At 37.3% G+C, this 24449-nt stretch overlaps 1 long non-coding RNA gene across 1 annotated transcript; it reads left to right on the forward strand.

Annotated features, from left to right (window-relative positions):
- The first annotated feature begins 21554 nt into the window (after nucleotides 1-21554).
- On the forward strand, nucleotides 21555-22063 carry LOC132115396 (uncharacterized). The gene is made up of 3 exons (XR_009425482.1): nucleotides 21555-21684; nucleotides 21766-21874; nucleotides 21960-22063. It is a non-coding gene; the product is annotated as an uncharacterized LOC132115396 (long non-coding RNA).
- The last annotated feature ends 2386 nt before the right edge of the window (nucleotides 22064-24449 follow it).

Here is a 24449-nt window from a genome sequence, read left to right on the forward strand (position 1 = left end):
AAACCCACAACCCTAGGGTTAGGAGTCAAACTCTCTAACCACTAGGCCACGACTTCCTGTGAAGTCGTGATCAGTCAATAGAAAAATCTGAGTTGGAGAGGTCTAAATTTTTTTTTACAGTGTGGAAATTTATGGAAGACTTACAGAGTAGAGGTCTTCACAGTGCACCCGAGACCCGTCGACCCGGGACCCGACCCGGGACCCGTACAGGTTCAGGTCTATATTTTAAATCATCAGCCGGGACCAGGTCGGTCCGAATCTATTACCTCGGGTCCCGGGTCTATTTAACATTGTGTGTAATACCCGTGCGATCGGAGTCATCAGACTCGGAGAACACCCGGCCATGATCAAAGACTGCTTGTGTTTTTTGTAACTTGCAACTTGTAAAATTAGGAAAAGAAAAGAGTGAGCCAAAAAAAGTGATCGCTCTCTCTCTCTCTCTCTCTCTCTCTCTCTCTCTCTCTCTCTCTCTCTCTCTCTCTCTCTGCTTTTAGAAGCAGAGCTCGCAGACTCAGAGTTAATGCAAGTGCACGCATGGTGATAATGCTTGCAGACTTGACACACTCATATTTAATATATTTCAAATCAGCAACACAATCTGAGGTGAACTGTCACATGAATGTTTTCTATGACGCTCAAATTTGCGTTAAAGCATATTTTAGGTTGATACAGCTAGCACGCATGTGCAGTCTCGAGCGCATTTCATGTTTCTATGGCAACCAGTGAGGGACATTTCGACCGCCAAACCGCGTTTTACATTTTCTCCCATTTTTATAATATTATAAATGAACCGTTTAATCTTAAAGTTTTAGTGGTCAGATTAAGACACGATGCAGAGCAGAGAGCACAGAGATGATAGCAAATAAATAACGTCAGCGGCCATGGTATTGCACGAGCGATCGTTATTATAGTTCAAAAGGGCAAACAGTCTAAGTTATTATGCGAATTAACTCGAGTCAGAATGTACATGTGCACAGTAGCATTTGTCATCCATCACCGTGACATCAAGTGGACTTTTGAAGCTGAAATAATGAGTGGATTCAGCTTGGACTTGGAATAACGAGAGGAATAACATGGATAACTTTTTTGTCGGAGGATTGTAATGCATCACAGGCAGTCAGGTGCAAGGAAGAGAGACTACGGCTCTTTAAATTAGGTAAGACAAAAAGCAGTATTTTTCACAACAGGTTTATTGACTTGTAATAGCAATTTAAGGTGGAATATGTGACAGTCGGGTCCAGTCGGGTCTGTGTCTTCCCGGCGGGTTCGGGTCCAGATTTCAAATAATATACGGGTCTGGGTCGGGTCCGGGTAGGCATTTCTCGGATCTACACGGGTCTGGGTCCAGCTTTTGATATATTAGACGGGTCCGGGTCGGTTCGGTGTAATACATTACGGGTCTCTTTCGGGTTCGGGCACGAATTTTTGGACCCGTGAAGACCTCTATTACAGAGCCTTCGCCTATTTCAGGAGGAGGAACCATGGAGAAAATAGATCTGTTCCAAAACATAAGGAGCCACCCTACTCTTTATTATCTACATAAACAGCTGCCTTTAAAGCAGAAGTGTCCAATCCTGCTCTTGGAGGGCAACTTTCCTGCAAAGTTTAGCCCCAACATGCCTGCTTATAAGTTCCTAGTGATCATCCGGGACACACCAAGCTGACAGTCAATGTTGGGTTTTTAAGCGTCAAATGGCTTAGATTTTTCGGTGTGTTCCGGACCATTGGCTGGCTCTAGCCTGACACCATCATCTGTGCTCGTTGGCAGGAAACAGAACTCTGATTGCACAGTTCTAACTCTGGTTTCCTTGTTTAAATGCCAAATACAGACTACTGCCACCTGCTGGTCTTGGAGAGTAATGTTCTCTCACGCAAGTGCAGGGTGTAGGGGAGGCGACACCACAGTCTGCTTTCCTCAGTGCTAGTTATTTGGTGTCAGTTTGGTGTGCCACTACCCAAAGACCTTGATTAGCTGGTTCATGTGTATTTAATTAGGGGTTGAAGTAAACTCAGCCAACTCAGGGGTATCCAGATCTGCTCCTGGGGGAAGTTTAGCTCCAACTGCTCCAACACACCTGTCAGAAGGTTTCTAGTAGAGGCCCTGAAGACTATCAATTCATCTGAATATTAAGTATGCCAAAAAACAGGCATGTCTACTTCCAGCAAGATTCTGAAGTGAGCATTCAATGGATACTTTACTATGCCATTGAGCCACAGGAGAGGTGATGGGAATGCAAGTGAAGTGACGTAGCTGACGCTGGTAGGTTTTGTGACAGTAACAACATGATCCAAATTGTATTCATACTAACCATATTCAATGGTAACGGTAAGGTCCAAACAAAATGTAGTACATACTAGAAAGTATGTGGTTTTGGATGCAGCTCTTGAATAAATATAGGTGCATTTAAAATAGAAAAGAATGTAGGGCAGTTGAACTTATTTTAACTTGACACTGAGTCTTAAAAATGTGATGCTGAGAACGCAGCAATACTCTGCTCACTGGTCAAAAAAGTATTGCAATGGAATGAAACGCACAAAATTACCCTAAAAATGCTGTCTAGCTAGGAAGCACACAAGTTTTGGAACAGAGCAAGTGGTTGAGATCGGGAAAAAGGGCCATCCAGTGCATGTATGTGGCATGTAGGTGAACAGACAGCTGGGAAGTGAGCTAGAACTCCCAAGAAAGAACTCTGAAGAGCACGCACACACAAGTCACAAGCCCCCATAAAGTGGCAATAAAAGAGAGGCCTTTGTGTTATTGGAGGTTTATATAAACTCTGCTCAGACGTTTAATGATTGACCATTCCCTGGGACCTCTGCATATCCTGGTAGTTTTAGAAACACAACAGAAACAGCTCTCACCCAATCACAGAATCTCGGCCATACGACTTATTTTTGCATAGGACAAATAAGAAAGATGTCTTTGTCTTTTCAGAGACAAACACCTGCCACTAAACACCCATACAACTATTTCCCTTTAAATCACAGGCTGTTGACTTCTGCTTTGCTTCACAAAGACTCCGTCCTCCATGCCTATATGCCCACTCCCTCCTTTATCAGCATAAGGAAATTCTGCAGGCCCCAGTAAAGACAGAAACCCTCTCATCCGTGGAGATGAAAAAAGAAAAAAACCACACAGTCTCATGAGCCGGAGTTAAGAGGGAGAAGATCCCTCTCTGGACAATGGGACCACGGGATTATTTTTGCATACCGATTTTCATACTCAGCTTTTAGCCTCTAACTGCTCCCACAGTCTCACTCACCTTTTCCTGAACGATTTGCGTTTCCAAGATTATTTTTGCTGAGAAAATACTGGATATCACTATTATCCCTCATATTCGGTTTGGATGCCAAGACTCTTTTAATATCTTTAAAAAAACACACTTGAAGGGACAGTAAAATGATAAAAAATGAAGACTCTGTCATTTATGTCTGGTTCCAACTTTCCTCTGTGGAACACAAACAGTGAATTATTGGGGACTTTTTCTCAAAAATGGAAAAAAAGAAGTTCACTTAACTGTATTGAATGCACACTTTTAGTGTACTTGAAATATTAAAATTATATTTTAAACAAATATTGTAATATTAATGAAATAAAAGTAACTTAAGTGTATTTAAAAAGGGACGCATTCATGACTAAAGTACACTTTTTAAAACTCTATGATAATGTCAAATAAAAACTTTTACCTTAAAGTACAAAATAAATCATTGTTTTAATGAGATTTTGTCAGGTTTTAAAGAACTACATTTATTTTTGAAATACTTAATTTAATGTAAAATAATTTTAACAGTAGTGTTATTCAGTAAAAAAAAAAACGAATACATTTTAAATAATCTCAATTACAACCCTAAAATTAGTATATTATTACAAATATATTTCAATACATGACATACAAGTTTCAATAGAAATTCTATTAAAGTATAGTTTGGTTTACCATGAATTTTGTCAGTACATTTGTCAGTACACTCTCACCATATTTCAAAGACAATAGAAATAATAATGAAATGAAATATGAACTATGCTAAAGTATACTTTTTGTCACTAGGGGATGTTAAGCCTTTCAGTGAATACTGATAAAAATGTTAAAATTTCAATATGCTCTTGACACACAGATATTATGTGAGCTCAGAAGACTTAAGAAAAGTCACATGGACTTATTGTAAAAGATAACATCTTCATGATACAAAAGAGGGATAGAGAACAGAATATGTGGGTTGCATAAATGTGTTTTGTAGGCACGGGTGGTGTTGTTGGGATTTGGATGAGGTAACTTGTGCCAAAGCAACGTTGGAACCACCTCCACTTGTGATTAAGCTCATGCACCTGTCAACACCGCATTGTGCATTCCATCAGCCTTTCTGTGTCTTTCCGGCATGTCTTTGTTTGGAATAGATTGAGCAGCTCAATGAGTGTGATTGTGTGTGTGTGTGTGTGTGTGTGTGTTGGGGGTTACTTTTAAGTAATGTTTGAGAACAGATTTGTCACCAGGAGTGAGTTTCATTATTGGACAAAAACTCCCTTTGGGAACATTTGGTTTCGTTCTCATTTCAAAAAATAATAATATTGTCATGATATACTTAATGCATTTTTTAATTCTAAGGGGGAATTTACACAACAAAAATGTCAACTTTAAATAAAAAAAAAGTTTTGTTTACTTGACAATAGCATTTTGAAAATGGGTTTCAAAGTGCAAGTTTTTTGAAAACGACACCATTATTATCTCTGTGTAATATACGAACATTTTCAAAAAACGCAAATGATAAACCCATGGATTCATCCCATTGTTGCGTAAATGTTCCCCAAAAAATGCATAACGTTTTTAGGGGTAATGTTAAGGTTTTATTTAGCGTTAGTTTGCAATATTTATGACAAACTTTTTACAATATAAAAACATGAGATGTTTATGGTATGTCCTTATCAATAACTTTATTTAGCAATCGGAGAAAGAAATAGAAAGTAACACATGACAGGATTTTATCTGAATCTCCTGAAAGGATTTATTGTAATTCCATCAGCTTGATCTCACACTTTAGATGTTAGGCTTTTATACATCACACATTAGCGTGCAGGGTGTGGGCTGCTGGATTCAGTTGTAGCATGAGAAAAATGACAGGGGAGGCCTTTAAACCATTTCCCCGGAAAGAATATTTTTAAAACTGGGAGGATGACGAAAATGAAAAGCTTTAGAAGGGGTTTGGTGTTTTTTTTTTTTTTTTTTGCACGAGCAGATAGCTGGCAGTAACCCAGCTCAGGATATTTTTGACGGCAAATCAGTTTTTCACAGTTGCAACAGTATGTTTTTGTTGAACAGGCTTTAAGGGGTCATATGATGCTTTTTAAAGATCATTATTTTGTGTATTTGGTGTAACAGAATATGTTGACATGCTTTTTTTGGGGAAGTCGTGGCCTAGTGGTTAGAGAGTTTGACTCCTAACCACAGGGTTGTGGGTTCGAGTCTTGGGTTGGCAATACCACGACTGAGCAAGGCATCGAACCCCCAACTGCTCCCTGTGCCGCAGCATAAATGTCTGCACACTGCTCTGTGTATGTGTGTGTTCACTGCTGTGTGTGTGTGCACTTTGGATGGGTTAAATGCAGAGCACGAATTTGGCTGAATATCACATCACTTTAATGTTCAAAAAACACATTCTTTTTCAAATACTGTACATTATTGTCAGTCCTCTATGCCCCTCCTCTCTCAAACGCGTCGTTTTCTGACAAGCGCAGTCTGCTCTGATTGGCCAACTGAGAGTCACGTGACAGAAACAGTGATGAAGCTCGTATGTGTTTGCAGTACACAAGCCACGGACGGTTAAGACAGCTGACTCCACTGTGTCGTGATCCTCTCTCTCTCTCTCTCTCTCTCTCTCTCTCTCGCACACATACATACACACACACACACACACACACATATGACGTGCAAACTCCAGTAACAAGATCTAAAACTAATAACAAAGCACACTTACAGTAGCTGATTCAGAAGCACCAGAATGTCGTAGCAAAGTCAGAATGACCTCCTCTCCAAGGTTCATGAATCGGTCATCCATAAAATGCGTTGCTGTTCTGTTGTAAGTAAACTTAAAGTTTCCTAAATGCATCTACTTTCGGAAGGCCAAATAAAGTGCTTTTGCTTTCTCCTAGATACACACAGCATCTCCCTGACCTGACTGCTTCAACACTAACTGTGGTTATTGAAACCACAGCTTCTTTCTTTGTGTGAACATTCAGGCGGCATTACACAAATATTTCCACATAGTGACATAGACATGTGGGGGTGTGTTTGAATGAGACGTTTTAGGGGGGATTGGCAGAGTCTTAACTTTGATAAAGAATTTGAGCCTCTGGTCTTTGCAACTTTAGGGATTTTATATATGCACAATCAGCTTGTAACACTCCAAAGAGAAAGGAAAACTTGAAATTGCATCATATGACCCATTTGATATGCTGTGGCATGTCTAGTGCATGTCTAGTGTTTAAATAAATTGTTGTCTGGGGTGGTAAGACATGCAGTGTCGATATTTCACATTTTGCTTAGAATCGAAAAATGTATTTGTCAAAGAGCACAATTCATAATGCTCACCTTATGGGCCATTTAGTAATGCAAATCATTGTAAGATGCATATGCCATTAGTATATGCCAAAAACAACACGCAAATGCAAACTATTCCCACGCTCTCCAACCAAACAGGTGGAGATATGAAGTAAACATGCATCAATATCATGAACACATCAACACCAAAACATGTACTGTACTGTAAAACTGTACCCATGGGATTTCCAAGTGTATAACTCTACTCTCCAAGCCATGATGTTATCTCTTTTGGCAGGACTACATTTTCCTGTGCTGAGATATGGTCCTTCTCTCGTGACCTGAAATGAGCTCAGAGATGCTGATGTTAAGCACATACTGATGTGCCGAAACTCAATGCAAATAATGTCCAGTCTTCAAGCTGCTATTGCAAACCTTAGCTGTTGGTTGAGTTGCATATAAACAACATAATAGAAATTAACATTTTCATACATATAACCTGTATTCAGCATGGTGAGTGCCTCTTCAAACAGAATGCGTTTTGGTGATCCATTCCGGTTCTTTTGAATAATTTTGTATGTGAACTCAGGTAAGAGCACCTGTTTAGCATAGTTTAAGATGCAATATCAAGTTAAAAAATAAAAGTTAACATTTAAAGTCTCAAAACGTATTTGCGTTCTTTCTTTGCTTGGCCATGCTTCTTGTTTTTAAATGCAAGAACGCATATTGTGAAAACAGCCTCTAAAAAGGTACGATAAATATAGGCTACAAAGGTACATAAATATACAGTATAACAGTTACTCGTTATTAATAAAAATGTATTATAGTTTACATTTATATTAAGTGCAGATAGAACGTGCATTTTCAAATGCAACTGACCTTAAAAATGCTTCAAATTGACACACTTAAGTATGACTAAATTATGAACATCTTTATGTGTAATATCAAAATTCAACATCTTTGAAATATGGTTAAGAGCATTGTTGAATGTACTGAAATGCATTATTCATATACTTTAATATAAATTCTGTTGAAACTCCCATTTCATGAATTGCAGCTTAGAAATTTTTAAATATTGGTTATTAACTTTATGTAATATTCAATAAAACTAATACTTTACAAGGGCATTAGTAAGTCAGAATAAATAGAATAATGTAAAACCTATTTTAAAGTAAAATAGGCCTTTTAAGTGGCCTTTTATTTCAGTAATTTTATATTATCTGCAAGTTGATTACTTCATCTAAACTCTTTAGCCTGAGATACAATCTCAGGCTAAAGAATAACAAGAATAACAAGGAAGTTCTACTGATGAAGAGAAATCCGTTGTTTGGTCTCTTTCTCTGCTGTGATGTAATTCTCTATTCCGTGACCCATTTGTTTTTTTCTTCTGACATTTAAACAAACAAGATGGGGCTGGGTGTGAACATAAGCACAGATTTATGCTCCGATTTAACAGGCAGTAAACTGTTAGTGCCAAAGGATCAACTATCTTTTGTTAGCAAGGAATTCAGACCAAAATAGAAGGAGTGGTGGTTGAAAGAAGCCATTTTTATGCTGATTCCCAACCAGTCCAACTGTAAAAATACGCAAGTGTTGTCATGAGATTCTCCTGACTCATTTGAGCTCTTCAGTTGGATTTAAAGACAGTCAACTCAAATCACTGCAAATTTTTGTTCGAATGAATGGTTAACGATTACGATGGGAATACAACAAGTGTTATGTGTGAGAGTGTGCTTTATGTATCAACAGCAGGAAAACATTGTGAAAGACATATGTATGAGATGGAACCATCAACCACTGGCATAAATATTATGGTCTATTGTTTCTTTCTCACGTTTTCTTTCTCCTCCTTCATTTGTCAAAGTCAGAGGGCTAAGGAAGTGTTTTGTCTAGTTAACAGGGTATTCTACAGTCAATGAATGTATGTCATTCAGATACATACCTCACATGTTAGAACAGGCCCACAGCTATACAGCACTGTACACTCAGTTCATAAACAACTCTCCGACTATTCCACAGTTGGCTCAGATAAACTATCAACTAATATTGTGCAGCTTTCAAAAATCACTTTCATTTGGTGATGTGCAAAAAGTTGAAATGTTGTAGTTCAACAATATTTAGTATTGATATATATTTGAAATTTATTCGATACAAATAATATACATTTTACATGCTAGCCAAATAATCTACATGTAACATTATTGTAAAATATTAACCCTTTTTTTCTAAATATGAGGAAGTATATTTATCAGAACTGATCAAAAATGTATTAGGTAATATATATATATATATATATATATATATATATATATATATATATATATATATATATATATATATATATATATATATATATATATATATATAATGATATTTCATGCATTCTGAGTTATTTACATGGTTAAAGAGTTGAATTCTCATGCTTAATATTACCAAAGCTTCAAAAAACGAGTTGGACGTATGACAGAGTATTTCCGTGCCAATGACACTACTTCTGGGTTTGAAAAAGATTTAGTTTGTTTGTTTGTTTTTTTAACATGGCCCTTTATGACATCATGAATTGGAGGGAACTTCTCTTACTTAGGAAAAGCTATCATGCTAAAACATGAAATCATGTTAGCTATGTGTTAAAAAACGCCAGACATCCTGGCAATATGTTAAATCACGATAAAACATGTTAAACATGCTAGAATCATTGCAAAGTGTTAAAACATGCTATTAACTAAAACATGTCAGAAACATAGCAAAATGTTAAAACGTGTAAACGTTTTGTGTGGAAAAACATGCTAGTAACATGCTAAACTGTTCAAACATGATATCAACATGCTAACAACATCATGCTAGCAATGTACATGCTATAAACGTTCAAGTAATATGCTAAAACATCAAAACAAAACGTTAAGACATGATAGCAATGTGTTGAAATGTGTTAGCAAGATGCTAAATCTTTTCTAGTATCTATCTATAGAAAAGTTTCTTTTAAAATTCTTTAAAACTACTTCAAACCTAAAACCTTAAGATTTGTGAATTACTTCATACTTTAAGATGAAGTACTTTAACTTTACTTTAACTTTCTTAAGCTAACATTAAGTTTGTCTACAAATTTTGTGTTCTAATTTAAATCTACTGCGCGAATGTACAGTGCAAAACAACAACATGGCTTTCCTGCACTAACTTTAGTTTAACCATAGTATTTGTAGTAAAGCTAATACAAATGATAATCAATCTGCCAAAAAAAAAAACAAAAAAAAAAAACCTGGTTACTACATGTATACTATAATAAAACCAGGGTTAATTACACAACACATTTCCAGAAGTCTTGACCCTGATCCGTGTGTCAGCGGAAAGGTGATGCAGTATTTCCTTCATATGATTTACACAACCCCACCCCCTGACCATTTAACACAGCACCTCCCCTAGACCTGACCTTGGCCCTCCTCGCTGTCTCTCACACCTTCTGGCTCCTCCCTTCCTGTGTCTCGCAGAGGCTGCAAATGAGCACAATCATCAAATGACAAGATGTTTTAAATCAAGGATGAGGATATTCAGTTACTCTAGCTTTGCCTCCATCTCATTCCACCCAGTTTTCTGTTGGCCTGTGATGCTGTACCCAGATATTAGATTACTAGCCACTGTCACTCTCGCAGCCTCCTCCAGCAGAGGTTATTAGGTAATGTGGGTCTTGTCTACCTGTATAGATGTGTTGTCTGGAAATGTGGCGCTCTTTGAAGTGGCAGCCCATGCAGAGCCACTTACCTGATTAAACTTAGCTCAAAAATAGTGCACTTCTGTGGAGAGTACAGAGAGAGAGAGGAATGGAAAAAATAAAATTAAATACATCCTTATTTATACCTAAATCGCCAAAGACTTGCTTTCACAGAAAAAATATTGGGTTATGTATCACTTTATTTTTCATACTCATTTAAGTTTTATTCTTAGACTAAAAAAAAGTAAATAAATAAATAAAAAAACATTAAAAATGTATCCATTGCTTGACCAAGCAAACATCTTGTTTAAAGGATCCACGGAAAGAACAGGATATTTGCAGTGCCAAATATGCCAAAGCTCAAGCCATTCATTCAAATGTTTGGGAAAGAAAAATAAAAAGCTTTTTTTGCAGTGTACTTTCTGAGGGCAACAGAACTGATGTGGATTTTTGAGAACTTTCATTACATTTCCAAATAAACCTCATTCAACCCAGACGGATCCAGATTGTCCCTTTTGTGGTGTCTTTCTATATTTGCTTCTGGCTTACTGAAAAAAGATCAGAAACTCAAGGAATCTGGTTTAGCTTTAACCAATGCTATTATGTGAAATACAGCTGTCTCTTCATGTTGCTATGCATTTAACTTATATCTTGGTGAGGTTTGACTCTGAAATCAATATAATACATTTTGACTAAGTCTGACATGTAATTTGTAAAAGTGACCACAGATGAAAACTTGTGGCTGGAGAAAACCACAGCTTGCTTTGCCGTTTGTATTCACATATTACAATGTTATTTCCATCCATCCATCCATGTACAAATACTAGGATACAGCTAAGAAAACAGGCTTTAAACTAAATTAAAATACTGAAGTCACCAGACAATGACCTTCCCTCTCTTCTGGTTAAGACTTCAACTGGAGCCTATCAATGTCTGAGATCTTCCTTTATTCACACTCCACACACAACCCCACACATCAAAATTTAGTGCAACCCTTCTAGTTCTCGTCTTATTATAAAGGCCACTTTTTCTCTCTTTTCTGTGTCTCTCATTTTATGAGAAGCTTTTGGCAAACACAGGCCTCGGAGGAAAATCTCTGAGTGATTGTTTAAATTCTCCCAGAATCATGCATTGACTTGAATCCGGCATTTGGCGATGTTTCTGCTTGAGCGCTGCCCGTGCCATCTGCAATGAATCAGTCAAACTGCTGTAGTGCATTAGGCTGCATTTTCCATGGCAGCGGTTGCAGCCATTCGCATCAGCACAGAGGTTTTGTTTTTCTTTCTTTCTTTTTCTAATAAATGAACTCTGGATTCTGCCTTTTCCCATGACCCAGCTTGAATGGCATTAGTTAAAGGTTGTTTATTGGAGATGTATTATCTGCTTTTAAACAATGCTGTTAGGATAAGAGGTTGCTAACTTGCCTTGGTGAACAGTTAGGCTGCAACACACATGCGTGTAGTGAACACACAAAATAATTACACTGATAAATGCACTTTCCTGAGCTGCACTGTGGCGTCCGCTGCAATAAACTCCAGATGGACGCTGGACCTCCTCCAGACAAGACCGTGGATGTGGTGAAGAAACACAGATGAAAAATAAGATATATATAACAAAGCCCAAAACTGTAATGTATGATTTATACCGAATAAATCTATAATCAATAAGTAAGGCAGATGACTATGAGAGAGAAGGAGGAATGAACTCTTCAACCCAATCATTTCTAATTATAGGTCCATTGTCCAAATATCATTCCTCTAGCTCACCAAAGAAACAGAAGCTGCAAACGTGTGTAAAACTACAGTGAATTTGTGCCTTCGTCTTCCTCTTTTCCACTGGACAAGAACAGAAGAAGAAGAAAAGAACAGAAAACTGTGTTTGTCAAACAATTTCATGAGATCTCTAAAAACATAAACCTCATAAAACCTAAATAGATTAGATATGTACACCTCAGACAACGTACAAAGACAATTCTAGGTTTTTGTATAGACACAACTCCTACTATCTCTTTTTAAAGTGCAATTTATGACCAGTATAGTGGGCTGCCTAGGAGATTTTAGAGTTTATGTGTTGAAATAAACACTGTCTTGGGTGGAACCTTTTTGATGAAGATATACAGGATGTATTTTGCAAAGCCAGCGCAGCATTTTACCAATGTCTGATGACGTCTGCTTTGGGTTTATGGTAAAACCTCTTCTGAATGATGTAAATGTGGTTGATAAATAGGCTGCACTTAGATGCTATTTTAAGACATTCTTATTTGTGCTTTTGGCCTTTATTAGCCGTTATATATAGTAGCATGTGAAACTGAGGATTCAGATTAATGTTCTACATGTTAAATAGCAGATTAGTTTCATCTAAAGGATACACACATCAGTTTACACACTGTGAAGGTTTTTGCATTTGTGTTTTTTTTTACTGTTGATCTGTTGCTTAAAATGTGTTTGCCAGAATCTTTGCTTTCCAATATCTGCAAAAACAATCAGGAGATCAGTCAACAGCATGTCTATCCAGCCGGGAGCTAGGGAATTGCCAGACTAAAGGCCCAACTGGAGTCTAACATGTACTATAATGACATTATCACTGGCATTTTGGTTTTGAGCATCAAATACACAATCAATGTCAAGTCACTGTGACATTTAAATCATTAGTCTTAAAATTCTCAGTGATTAGTCCATGGCTGTCGGCCCATCTGGGAACTTTAACAGCCGAACAGTTGGAGAGAAAGATGAGATACAAGCTGATGGCCAAAAAGTAAAGAGTCATATAAAGAGTCATACTCTTACTTTGACAGCAAACATGTGAAAATACATCCATATGGGGAAGCCTATTCGCTAAGAATTATTCATGCTTAAATTATTTATTCAAAGGTATTTTAACACTGAAATTATATAAAATTGTTAAAACTGAAATGTACAAGAAGCCTGTATCCAAACCATATTAATGCAAGTAGTCCTGAACACCTATTACTTTGGATCAGGTGTGTTTAATTGGGGTTGGAGCTAACCTCTGCAGGACAGTGGCCCTCCAGGACTGACAGCCGTAGTCTAGTCAAGTGTGAGACCTCAAGATGACAAGGTAGAGGTGATAAGTTCTAGCCCGAGGCTCAAGAAGGAGGTGGGGTCTTGTGTCTCATGGGTCGGTACCATCATTTCATTCCCATCTTTGCAACCCATGCAGTACCCTTGGTGAACTTGTTAAAATATGCCACCCGTACACTACACTATTTTCAAAGTCAGAATCCCTGACAAATCCCAGAACGCATGTGCGAGAAGTCATGTAAGATGTGAATTTGCCTTGTATCATGCTCTCTCTCATTGGCTACAGGTTGCCAATGTAATTTCCAGCCAAAACACATTTTTGTTCATACTGCAAGGCACGGAGTCCTAGATATTTAGCCTAGATATTCAGCCTCTGATTTCAGCCTTTTGTCATGTATTGTGTACCCGGCGTAAGGCAACCAAAAACCCTGTAGAGTAGTGTTTCCAAACCACTTTCCTGGGGCAACCCTAACACTGCACATTTTGCTTTTCTCCTTTGTCTGAAACTTCCAGTTCAGGTCTTGGGAGTTTATACTAATGAGCTGATGAGTTAAGTCAGGTCTGTTTGCTTGAGGAGACATGCAAAATGTGCAGTTTTAGGGGTTAGCTGGTAGAGTAGATTACAATAATGGATGTTCTGACTCAAAGACTGTAAGTACGTTTTTTATATTTAAAGAATTTTCCACTGACAATTCACATGCGAGTTTTGAGCAGTGTAGAGTACAAGCAGTTGTTTTTCATTTCTCCAATCACAAATACAGACATAATTTTATGTTTACGCAGTGCGATGCAAAATGACACTGATTGGTGTGGCCATACCTTAAAGAAGGACTGCCTTATGATGAAAGGTAAACCCCTTCGACATTTGTGACAGTGTACAGGGTTTGTATATATATATATATATATATATATATATATATATATGTATATATATATATATATATATATATATATATGTATATATATATATATATATATATATATACAAACCCTGTACACTGTACAAATTGTGAGTTAAAAGGAATGGAATAATTTACAAATCTCATAAACTTATATTTTATTCACAATAGAATATAGAGAACATATCAAATGTTGAAAGTGAGACATTTTGAAATGTCATCCCAAATATTGGCTCATTTTGGATTTCATGAGAGCTACACATTCCAAAAAAGTTGGGACAGGAAGCAATAAGACGCCGGAAAAGTTAAATGTACATACAAGGGACAGCTGGAGGACCAATTTGCAACTTATTAGGTCAATTGGCAACATGATTAGGTATAAAAAGAGCCTCTCAGAGTGGCAGTGTCTCTCAGAAGTCAAGATGGGCAGAGGATCACCAATTCCCCCAATGCTGCGGCGAAAAATAGTGGAGCAATATCAGAAAGGAGTTTCTCAGAGAAAAATTGCAAAGAGTTTGAAGTTATCATAATCTACAGTGCAGAATATCATCCAAAGATTCAGAGAATCTGGAACAATCTCTGTGTGTAAGGGTCAAGGCCGGAAAACCATACTAGATCCCTGTGATCTTCGGGCCCTTAGACGGCACTGCTTCACATACAGGAATGCTACTGTAATGGAAATCACAACATGGGCTCAGGAATACTTCCAGAAACATTGTTGTTAACACAATCCACCGTGCAATTCACTGTTGCGGGATAAAACTCTCTATAGGTCAAAAAAGAAGCCATATCTAAACATGATCAAGAAGCGCAGGCGTTTTCTCTGGGCCAAGGCTCATTTAAAATGGACGGTGGCAAAGTGGAAAACTGTTCTGTGGTCAGACAAACAAAATTTTAAGTTCTTTTCGGAAAACTGGGACGCCATGTCTTCCGGACTAAAGAGGACAAGGACAACCCAAGTTGTTATCAGCGCTCAGTTCAGAAGCCTGCATCTCTGATGGTATGGGGTTGCATGAGTGCGTGTGGCATGAGCAGCTTACACATCTGGAAAGGCACCATCAATGCTGAAAGATATATCCAAGTTCTAGAACAACATATGCTCCCATCAAGACGTCGTCTCTTTCAGGGAAGACCTTGCATTTTCCAACATGACAATGCCAGACCACATACTGCATCAATTACAACATCATGGCTGCGTAGAAGAAGGATCCGGGTACTGAAATGGCCAGCCTGCAGTCCAGATCTTTCACCCATAGAAAACATTTGGTGCATCATAAAGAGGAAGATGTGACAAAGAGACCTAAGACCATTGAGCAACTAGAAGCATGTATTAGACAAGAATGGGACAACATCCCTATTCCTAAACTTGAACAACTTGTCTCCTCAGTCCCCAGACGTTTACAGACTGTTATAAAAAGAAGAGGGGATGCCACACAGTGGTAAACATGGCCTTGTCCTAACTTTTTTGTGATGTGTTGATGCCATGAAATTTTAAATCATCTTATTTTTCCCTTAAAATGATAGATTTTCTCAGTTTAAATATTTGATATGTCATCTATGTTGAATTCTGAATAAAATATTAATCAAATAAAATTTGAAACTTCCACATCATTGCATTATGTTTTTATTCACAATTTGTACAGTGTCCCAACTTTTTGGAATCGGGTTTGTATATACCTATATATTTAGAAAACAAAAAGGGGACTGCAGCCTGGAAATTCAAGCCAGAAATGGAAGAAAGGAAAGAGAGAACAGAAAGGAAGTTGTGGCACTGAGATTAATCTGTGGAGTGAGAAAGGATGAGAGGAGCAAAAATGTAGATGCAGAATATAAAGCTTAAAATATGAACACAACGTTCATTTAAAGTGTTAAGAGAACAAAGACAGAAAAACTTTTTTTTTTTTTACATATGGTTACCATTTAAAATGTACCTCATATTATTATTATTTTTTTTTTTGCCAATTTGTTGTTGCTTGTGTTATAGTCACATTTTAATATACCATAGAGTTAATTTGTATCAATATTCTAATTCAGAAAAGATTTAATCAAATTTAGGGTTAGCACAACATTTTTTCACACATGAATTGAGACGTGTGTAGTCCTATACACATGACTTATTTTACTCATAACCTATAAGTTATATAAAGTTGGGTTTGTCAAATATGTTGTTTAAATATGTTAGTCTGATAATATGTGTTAAGATATCATGTGTTTTTAATAAAGATGCAGAACCATTTTTGATAAAATAAGGAATGGCCCACTTTACCGAAAATAAAAAATTAGTCTGGAGTGCATGATCTCAAAATGTCGTTGGTATATAGCTTTCAAATAACACTTTGTATGAACTGTTCAAATTGAAATATTTTAACTGGACCTTAAAGTTAACAAAAGTAATAAAATAAAATAAAGTAAAGTGAAAAAAAGTGAAGAAAAAAAAAGTTTAAAAAGTGTAAAAAAATAAAAAGGTAGGTATCTAAATTACATGTTTTACATAAAGTGGCCTACTTTACCTGGGGTATGTTTAGGGTTGGGGTGGGTCTAGACGTTAATGGACCACAATCTAATAGTTAGCAAATTTAATTTATTGTTAATTTCCGGGCTTAGCTGTATTGTATCTCTTACAGCCACAACCCAGTGGAATGCATTCGGGAGCGAATCACGAGCTGCTCCGCTCCCTGTCGAACAGCGCCCCTTAGCTGCTCTGACTGTAAAGCACGCTTTCATGGGGCTTCTTAATTTATTACAATAAACATTTGTAAACTTGCTGTCACAGAAACTTAAAGGTCTCCCTACAGTTTTCAACCAAAATAAAAGCTTGATGGTTCTGGAAGTGAAGAAATGAAGGCAGTATTGTAATTTTACTATTGTTAAGTCAAATAATTATGAGTATGTTTATTATGAAATATATACATTTGTTTAATTTATATTTATTTTACAGTGCAGCTGTATTGTCTTATAACAATGAAGTGTTCTTCTTCTTATTAATTATTAATATTTTTTATTCAATTTGGCTTTAAGCAAAAGAGTGAATGTGATGTGGACTGATACTAGCCTAGAAATCTAGACGCACCCTAGCGGCAGCAAAATGTATTTCGCAGCCTAGAGTACAGTCTAGCAACTCTCAATACACCTTCTAGCAGCAAAAACCCAGATTGTGTCAGGCCAATCACGTCGTGTATAGAGCAGGCGGGGAGGGCTTAACATATGACGACAGAGAGTTGCGACGGCTGCCACTTGAAAACAAAGAATGGCGGCTGCAGCTGTCGAACAACGATCTTTTGAATCGGCTTTGGCCGCGACTCTGGAGGACTTGGAGTTAAGTTTCTCTTTAAGAAAAGAGCAAAGAATGGCACTTAAGTCATTTTTAACCCTCTGGGCTTCTTCGCCCGAAAACGGGCGAAAACTTGAACGTTTTGAAATGTTTAATTTTTTTGCTTCATCGGATGGGGATGAAACTTGGTGACTTTTGTTGTATTACCTATATGAACACACAAAAAAATCAAGGAGATGATTCTGATATGTTAAAGGGTCGTAAAAAAAAAGTCACACTTAGCTTCCTCCCGCCCGAAACAGGCGACATAGGAAATGAATGGGAAATACGAAAAAATAGGAAAACTCAGAGAAAATTTTGGTGGTACAAGCTACAGATCAGCAACTGTGCTGGAAAAAAGTGTACAGCAATGAAGGGGTGACACTCTAGAACATCAAGAGTGCAAATAAGACCCCCCCCCCCCACACACACACACACACACATACACATACACAGATAAACTGGCGACTGCAACAGCAACTTTGTAGAATATTCCACATAAAATCAATAAATGAAAAAAAAAAAACTTGCTCAAATGCACACACGCACACACACAGAGAGAGAGAGAGAGAGAAAGAGAGAGACTGGTAAGACTGCAACAGCAAATTTTGAGAATATGCAAAAATAAATAAATAAAAAATACAAAAAGAGACTCTCGCTCAAATGCAACACACACACATTCACTCACACACACACATTGTGTTCCCTTTCTAACCAAATGCTATAGTTTGTAATCATAATGCAAAACCTGATACTTATCTAAACATTTTTGTTAAGAAAATAAAGTAATCATCTTTTAGAATATCTAAATGTATATCTAAATAAAAAAACGAATAAGATAGAGAAATCATGTCTAAAACAACAAAAGGAATCAAAAAGCCTTTCTATATAGTATATATAGGAAGCTATAGGCAGCCTACAGGCTGGTACAGGACATTACACAAAAGTGGCTATTTTTTAAAGCCACTAGATGAAGTTCTTCTCCTGGAACATTTTTTTTTTAGGCTGGCACTCTATTTTGAATTTTTTTTTTTTTTTTTTTAATAAATATAAAATAAAAAATGATATATTAATTCTAATGGAAAAAATAGCTCATAAAAATTATATAATTAATTCAAAGTATCATTAAAAATTCTAAATAATAATCAGAAAACATTATAGAACAAAAATATATTTGATTGGTTATCCTGGGAAAAAGTAAAGTACAATTTTAAGGCTTCGTCCGTTTTCGGGCGGGAGGAAGCTAAGTGTGACCCATTTACGAAGAAGCCCAGAGGGTTAAAAAAGGAAGATGTGTTTGGAGTTTTGCCGACTGGATACGGAAAAAGTTTAATATACCGCTCTGACTACGTCACCTTCTTCGTTGCTCTGATTGGTTGTAGCGCTATCCTATTGCGTGCAGAGGGATTTTGAGAGACAGCCGTTTATCCCGCCCCTCGGAGTAAGCCTCGTCTATGGAGAGTTTCCAGACTTTTATCTTGATGTAAGTCTGGCTGGCCAGGCTAGACTGATACACTATTTCACTCTGATTACTTTGAAGTCAGAATCAGAAACAGAAGAGCTTTATTGCCAGGTATGTTTATACATATGAAGAATTTGATTTGGTGACAAGAGCTTTACAGGAGCTTTGGTGGCAGTGGTAAGACAGGATTATAAAAATAGGATAAGTAAATAGGAAATAACAATATAAAGAAATGTATATATTTGTAAAAAAAAAAATACATGGTAAATAAATTGGTCTAGGTAAAATGCAAAGAACATTTATATATCATATTAGTCGAAGTCTGCTGTTTATGTAATTATTTTAGCTCTTCTGAGGCATCAGTTCAGGGTCTCCTTATAAATTGCTGTATTTATTGGACACAGACTCCCAGTGGGGATGATTATTAGTTTGCAAGACCATCAAAAAATAAAGATGTTTTGCTCACAGATTAACATTAGGCCTAGCGTACCTAGTGTACAAATTACAAGCATTAGCATCCAAACTAAATGTGCCACTATAATTCAAGACTTTTGGTGATCTGGTCAGATTTGGTGGCAGTGGATCTACTATTGCAGGCTCACACAAGGGGTAGAATAGATAGGGGATGCGGGGGGCATGAACCCTCAGTTTTAATAAAACATAAATTCATCCCCTGCACTTTTTGGGGCAAGTGTGTTCACACGTGTCAGGGGCAAGTGTGAATAATATGTGAAAATATGGCAAAATACAAATTATTGTCCCGCAGTTTATTTGATTTCTTAACAAATTCAAAGAATACTAAACAAAACCTGAAATTAGAGCAAAAAGGTATTAAATTTGACATTTCTCTCCCCCTCACTTCTGGCTATACCCCAGGGGTCCCAAAACACAAGACAGACTTGAAAGATTTGCAACCGTAAGACAGTACATGGAAATAAATAGTTTTATTAGGTGTTACGTCAGAATAAATGTTTAGAGAATATCAAAATGTTTATTTTGCATTATGATTGGTCAAACCTGAACACACACACACTCACATTTAGAGGGAGAACAGCCGTATCTGCGTATATTACGAAAAGATTGATAAAACGTCATGCCCGGTTTAAGGCTGAAACTGTGAAACAGAAAGAGTGTGTTATTCATCGTACTGTAAGAATTACCATGTTTTCAGAGCTGTTGGAATCTGAAGTTTCATCTTTATCTTTAAAATCAATTCTTAATAACAAGGACTATGAAACAACAATGGCTGTTAGACATGTTTTACACCTCAATAGACTTTATGAGAGAATTTAATCTCTAAGCAGAATTCTTCAAATGAACTGAGGAGGGCAACTATACACATTTGATGCATCTAGTCTGCAGCAAATCATATAAGAGGTAGAAGAAATTCCAAGTGTTTTCCTTTTGATATGAGTAGTTAAAGGGTTAGTTCACCCAAAAATCTAAATGATGTATTTCATAACTTACCCTCATGTTGTTTCAAACCCGTAAGACCTCCGTTTATCTTTGGAACACAGTTTAAGATATTTTAGATTTAGTCCGAAAGCTCTCAGTCCCTCCATTGAAGCTGTGTGTACGGTATACTGTCCATGTCCAGAAAGGTAAGAAAAACATCTTCAAAGTAGTCCATGTGACATCAGAGGGTCAGTTAGAATTTGTTGAAGCATTGAAAATAAATTTTGGTACAAAAATAACTAAAACTACGACTTTATTCGTAATTGTCTTCTCTTCCATGTCTGTTGTGAGCGCGTTCACTGCAGTGTAGTGATATCCGGTTCGCGAACGAATCATTCGATGTAACCGGATCTTTTTGAACCAGTTCACCAAATCGAACTGAATCGTTTTAAACGGTTCTCATCTCTAATACGCATTAATCCACAAGTGACTTAAGCTGTTAACTTTTTTAATGTGGCTGACACTCCCTCTGAGTTCAAACAAACCAATATCCCGGAGTAATTCATTTACTTTATACAGTACACTGACTGAACTGCTGTGAAGAGAGAACTGAAGATGAACAGTGAGCCGAGCCAGATAATGACTCATTCAAGAGTCAAGAACCGGTTGCATCAGTTGTCGGATCACCAGTAGTGATGGGAAGTTCGTTTCTTTTCCGCGAACCGTATCTTTCGGACAGTTCGATTCAATAAACCGGTTGAAGAAAACGGTTCACCGGTTCTTTTGTGCTCGACGTAATGATGTCATTGGCGATGATTGCCCTTGATTCAAGCCTCTTGTTTCACAAAAAGTAAACAAATGGTTCACTTTTTTTAGGTCCTGACTGCCACCAGTTGAGTCAATGATTCATTGAGTTCCTTATAAGAAAATATAATCAGTTGTTACCACCTAGTAGTTTAACCCCTGGTTTCACAGACAGGGCTTAAGACTAGTCCTAGACTAAAATGTAAGTCTGAGCTGTTTCCACTTAAATAAACTTGCACTGACTGATCTTAAAAATATATCAGTGCCTTTTTAGTTTTAAGATGCACATCGGTAATGTTTTTTTCTAAGCATGTTTATAAAAATTACTTAAATGTCCTAATTGATCTATGGTCTAATCCTGGCTTAGTCTAAGCCCTGTCTGTGAAACCGAGCCTAAGTGTATTATTTGCTGCTTTAAAATGAACACATATATTTATCATCAGGGAAAGAGACAGTCTGGGCAGCAGCAACAAGACAACTATTACAAGTAGAGATGGGTTTCAAGAACTGGTACTAATTTGGTTCCTGACTTGTTCGGTACTGAAAACATTTATATAAGCTAGAGGATCAATAGTGCTGCTATCAGTATTCTTGTAACATTGATTCATTACCCTTTAGACACAACCACATATCATCCAAATCATCTCCCAAGTGGATGGCATCAAAGATCCAGGATCAAGAGATCATTCTTCATGAAGACTGTTCCACAGGAAGCAGTTTATCCTGGGTGAAAAACTAAACCTGGTGGTTTCACCATCACTCAGGCAAGACTAAATACATTTAAATTGATTTCATTTGGTTATGTGTTTCAGGTCATCCTGACCATTCTGCTGTCCTGGATGTAAGGCCATGCTTGAACTGCATTTCTCGTGGTTGAAAGATTTGTGCAGCGGTATCCAGACATATAACGCCCCATTCACACGGGGCGTCAGCGTCAATGCCTCTCGTTTACTTTGAATGGAGTGACGTCAAGCATGGAAAAATTAATTGTGGGTCCGTTGCTTGTGGCAGAAGTTGAAAACTTTTCAAGCGCCAATGCAGCCGTCCTCCAAACAGAACGTCTTATGCAAATACCCTGGCGCAGATGCATGCCAATCGAGTTCATGCAATACCAGAAAACGAATGTGATTGGCTGTCACTATGAGAAGAGACAGTGGCTGAATCCGAAAACTGAAAAAATAAAGTTGCGGTCGGTGGTCAGTTTGTGTTTAAATGTATGTTTCTGAACAACCTTTTCCACTTTTTATGTAATTTCTAGCGAGAAATTAATATAGCAGTAATGAAATATCCACTCAGTTATCACCAAAGCTCTATATATTTTACTGTAGATCATTAAACGATTACTCCGCCTCAGAAGCCTGTCCGAAATCTGTTTCATGAGGTGACTTCGGGCAAAAACGCTGCCTGCAAAGTCATTGCCTGATTAGACAGCAAGGCAGCAATAAATTATAAGTAGGGTTAGGTTTAGGGGCAGGGATTGGGTTAAGCTTATATTTTTGGACAATAATCTTGATCCAGGATCATCAAAAGATGTTGATCCAGGAACATGTTGATTTGTCTTACTTGGCAAAATCACGGCGACCATACGTAGTGTAGTTTCAGTTGAGTGACGAAGTTTACTCTCTTTAACTTAATGCTTTTTATGTATGAAGCAAACTATTTGCTAACATAACCACAGAAAAAAACAACAACAACAACAAAAAAAACACCTGAAATCAATCGGTTTATCTGTCAATCAGATTTGTGTTCTGTTTGTTACTATAACAAACCCTGCGCATTTATTTGTTTATTTTTCAGAATGAAATCAGCTGGAAGAAAGAACCACTCGTCGTGTGTTAAAATCTCGTCTGATAATAAATATATTAAGAATAATTCAATGAAATTTCATAAAATCACAGTGAAAACAGAGAACATTGAACACTTAGTTAAGTTTGGTTAGGAAGATTATTTGTTTAAGTGCATGATATTCTGCTAGTCTATGGAAGCATTATATATGATTGATATAAAAGTATCAACATCAGTTCTGGGTAAGTTACACTAATTAGTAAAAAGTACTTACAGTGTAATTACAGTGTAATTAGATGACTATACTAATTATTTAAACCATAATGAACAATGTAGTGAACATAAGCATTTTATTTTATTATTATTCATTTTTAATATGTTATTTCATTGACTGAAGATGACTTATATGATACAAAACGTCTGTACATCAGACAATCTAAATGAAGGGAAGGTTTTATCCATTTCTGAAAAAGACAAATGAGGCCACTCTAAAATGTGCAGTTTTATCACACAGCACAATGTTGTGGATCGAGTGGCCCATGGTGGTGGTGGGGTTATTGTATGGGCAGGTGTATGTTATGGACAACGAACACAGGTGCACTTTATTGATGGCATTTTGAATGCACAGAGATACCGTGACAAGATCCTGAGCCCCATTGTTGTACCATTCATCCATGACCATCACCTCATGTTGCAGCATGATAATGCTGAGCCCCATGTTGTAAGGATCTGTACACAATTCCTGGAAGCTGAAAACATCCCAGTTCTCGCATGGCCTGCATACTCACCGGACATGTCACCCATTGAGCATGTTTGGGATGCTGAGGATCGGCAACTTTAAGCAACTATTTTTGAACTAAATGTATTTGTTACATTCATGGACTTTGAGTTTCCTTATTTGGTCATGTTTTCCAAATCTGTTTGGTTGATTGATTAATCCCCACCTGTTCTCCATTCCCCAGGTTACCTCCCTTGTGTTTAAAACCCTGTCTGTTTAGTTCCTCCCTGTCCGTGATTATCAATGTTACTATCTATGTTACTATCAATGTTACCTCTGTTAATGTAATGTATTGTAATGTATTATGTTGGATGTGCCCTTATTCTCCCACGATCATTAAAAGAACCCCTTTTGTATATCGTCTTCCTTGTGCGCCTTCATTACACACCAGCAGCTGTAACAGAATCATGGAACTAACAGTTTATTTAGCGGCGTTTTTCTTTCTTTTTCTTTTTTTTGTTCCTCCCTCTCCCGGAATGGCAAACCCAGCAGTCCAACTCCTGTGCCTGGAGTAACTGGACCGTTCGCTGGAGGACCATACCAGGGACTTTCTCGATCTGGCTTGCCTTACCCACTTCCCCGACCGCTCACTCAGTAACTTTTATTACACCGGCCTGAGCGAGCGGTGTAAGGCACGCCTGCCAGCGAACGGTCACAGAGAAGATTTCGCCACTTTCGTGGAGTGGGTGCTGGAGAAAAATGGATATTCGTTCAACCTCTGCACCGCTGAAGAGGATAT

Source organism: Carassius carassius, chromosome 34 (assembly GCF_963082965.1).
Source record: "Carassius carassius chromosome 34, fCarCar2.1, whole genome shotgun sequence".
NCBI lineage: Eukaryota > Metazoa > Chordata > Actinopteri > Cypriniformes > Cyprinidae > Carassius > Carassius carassius.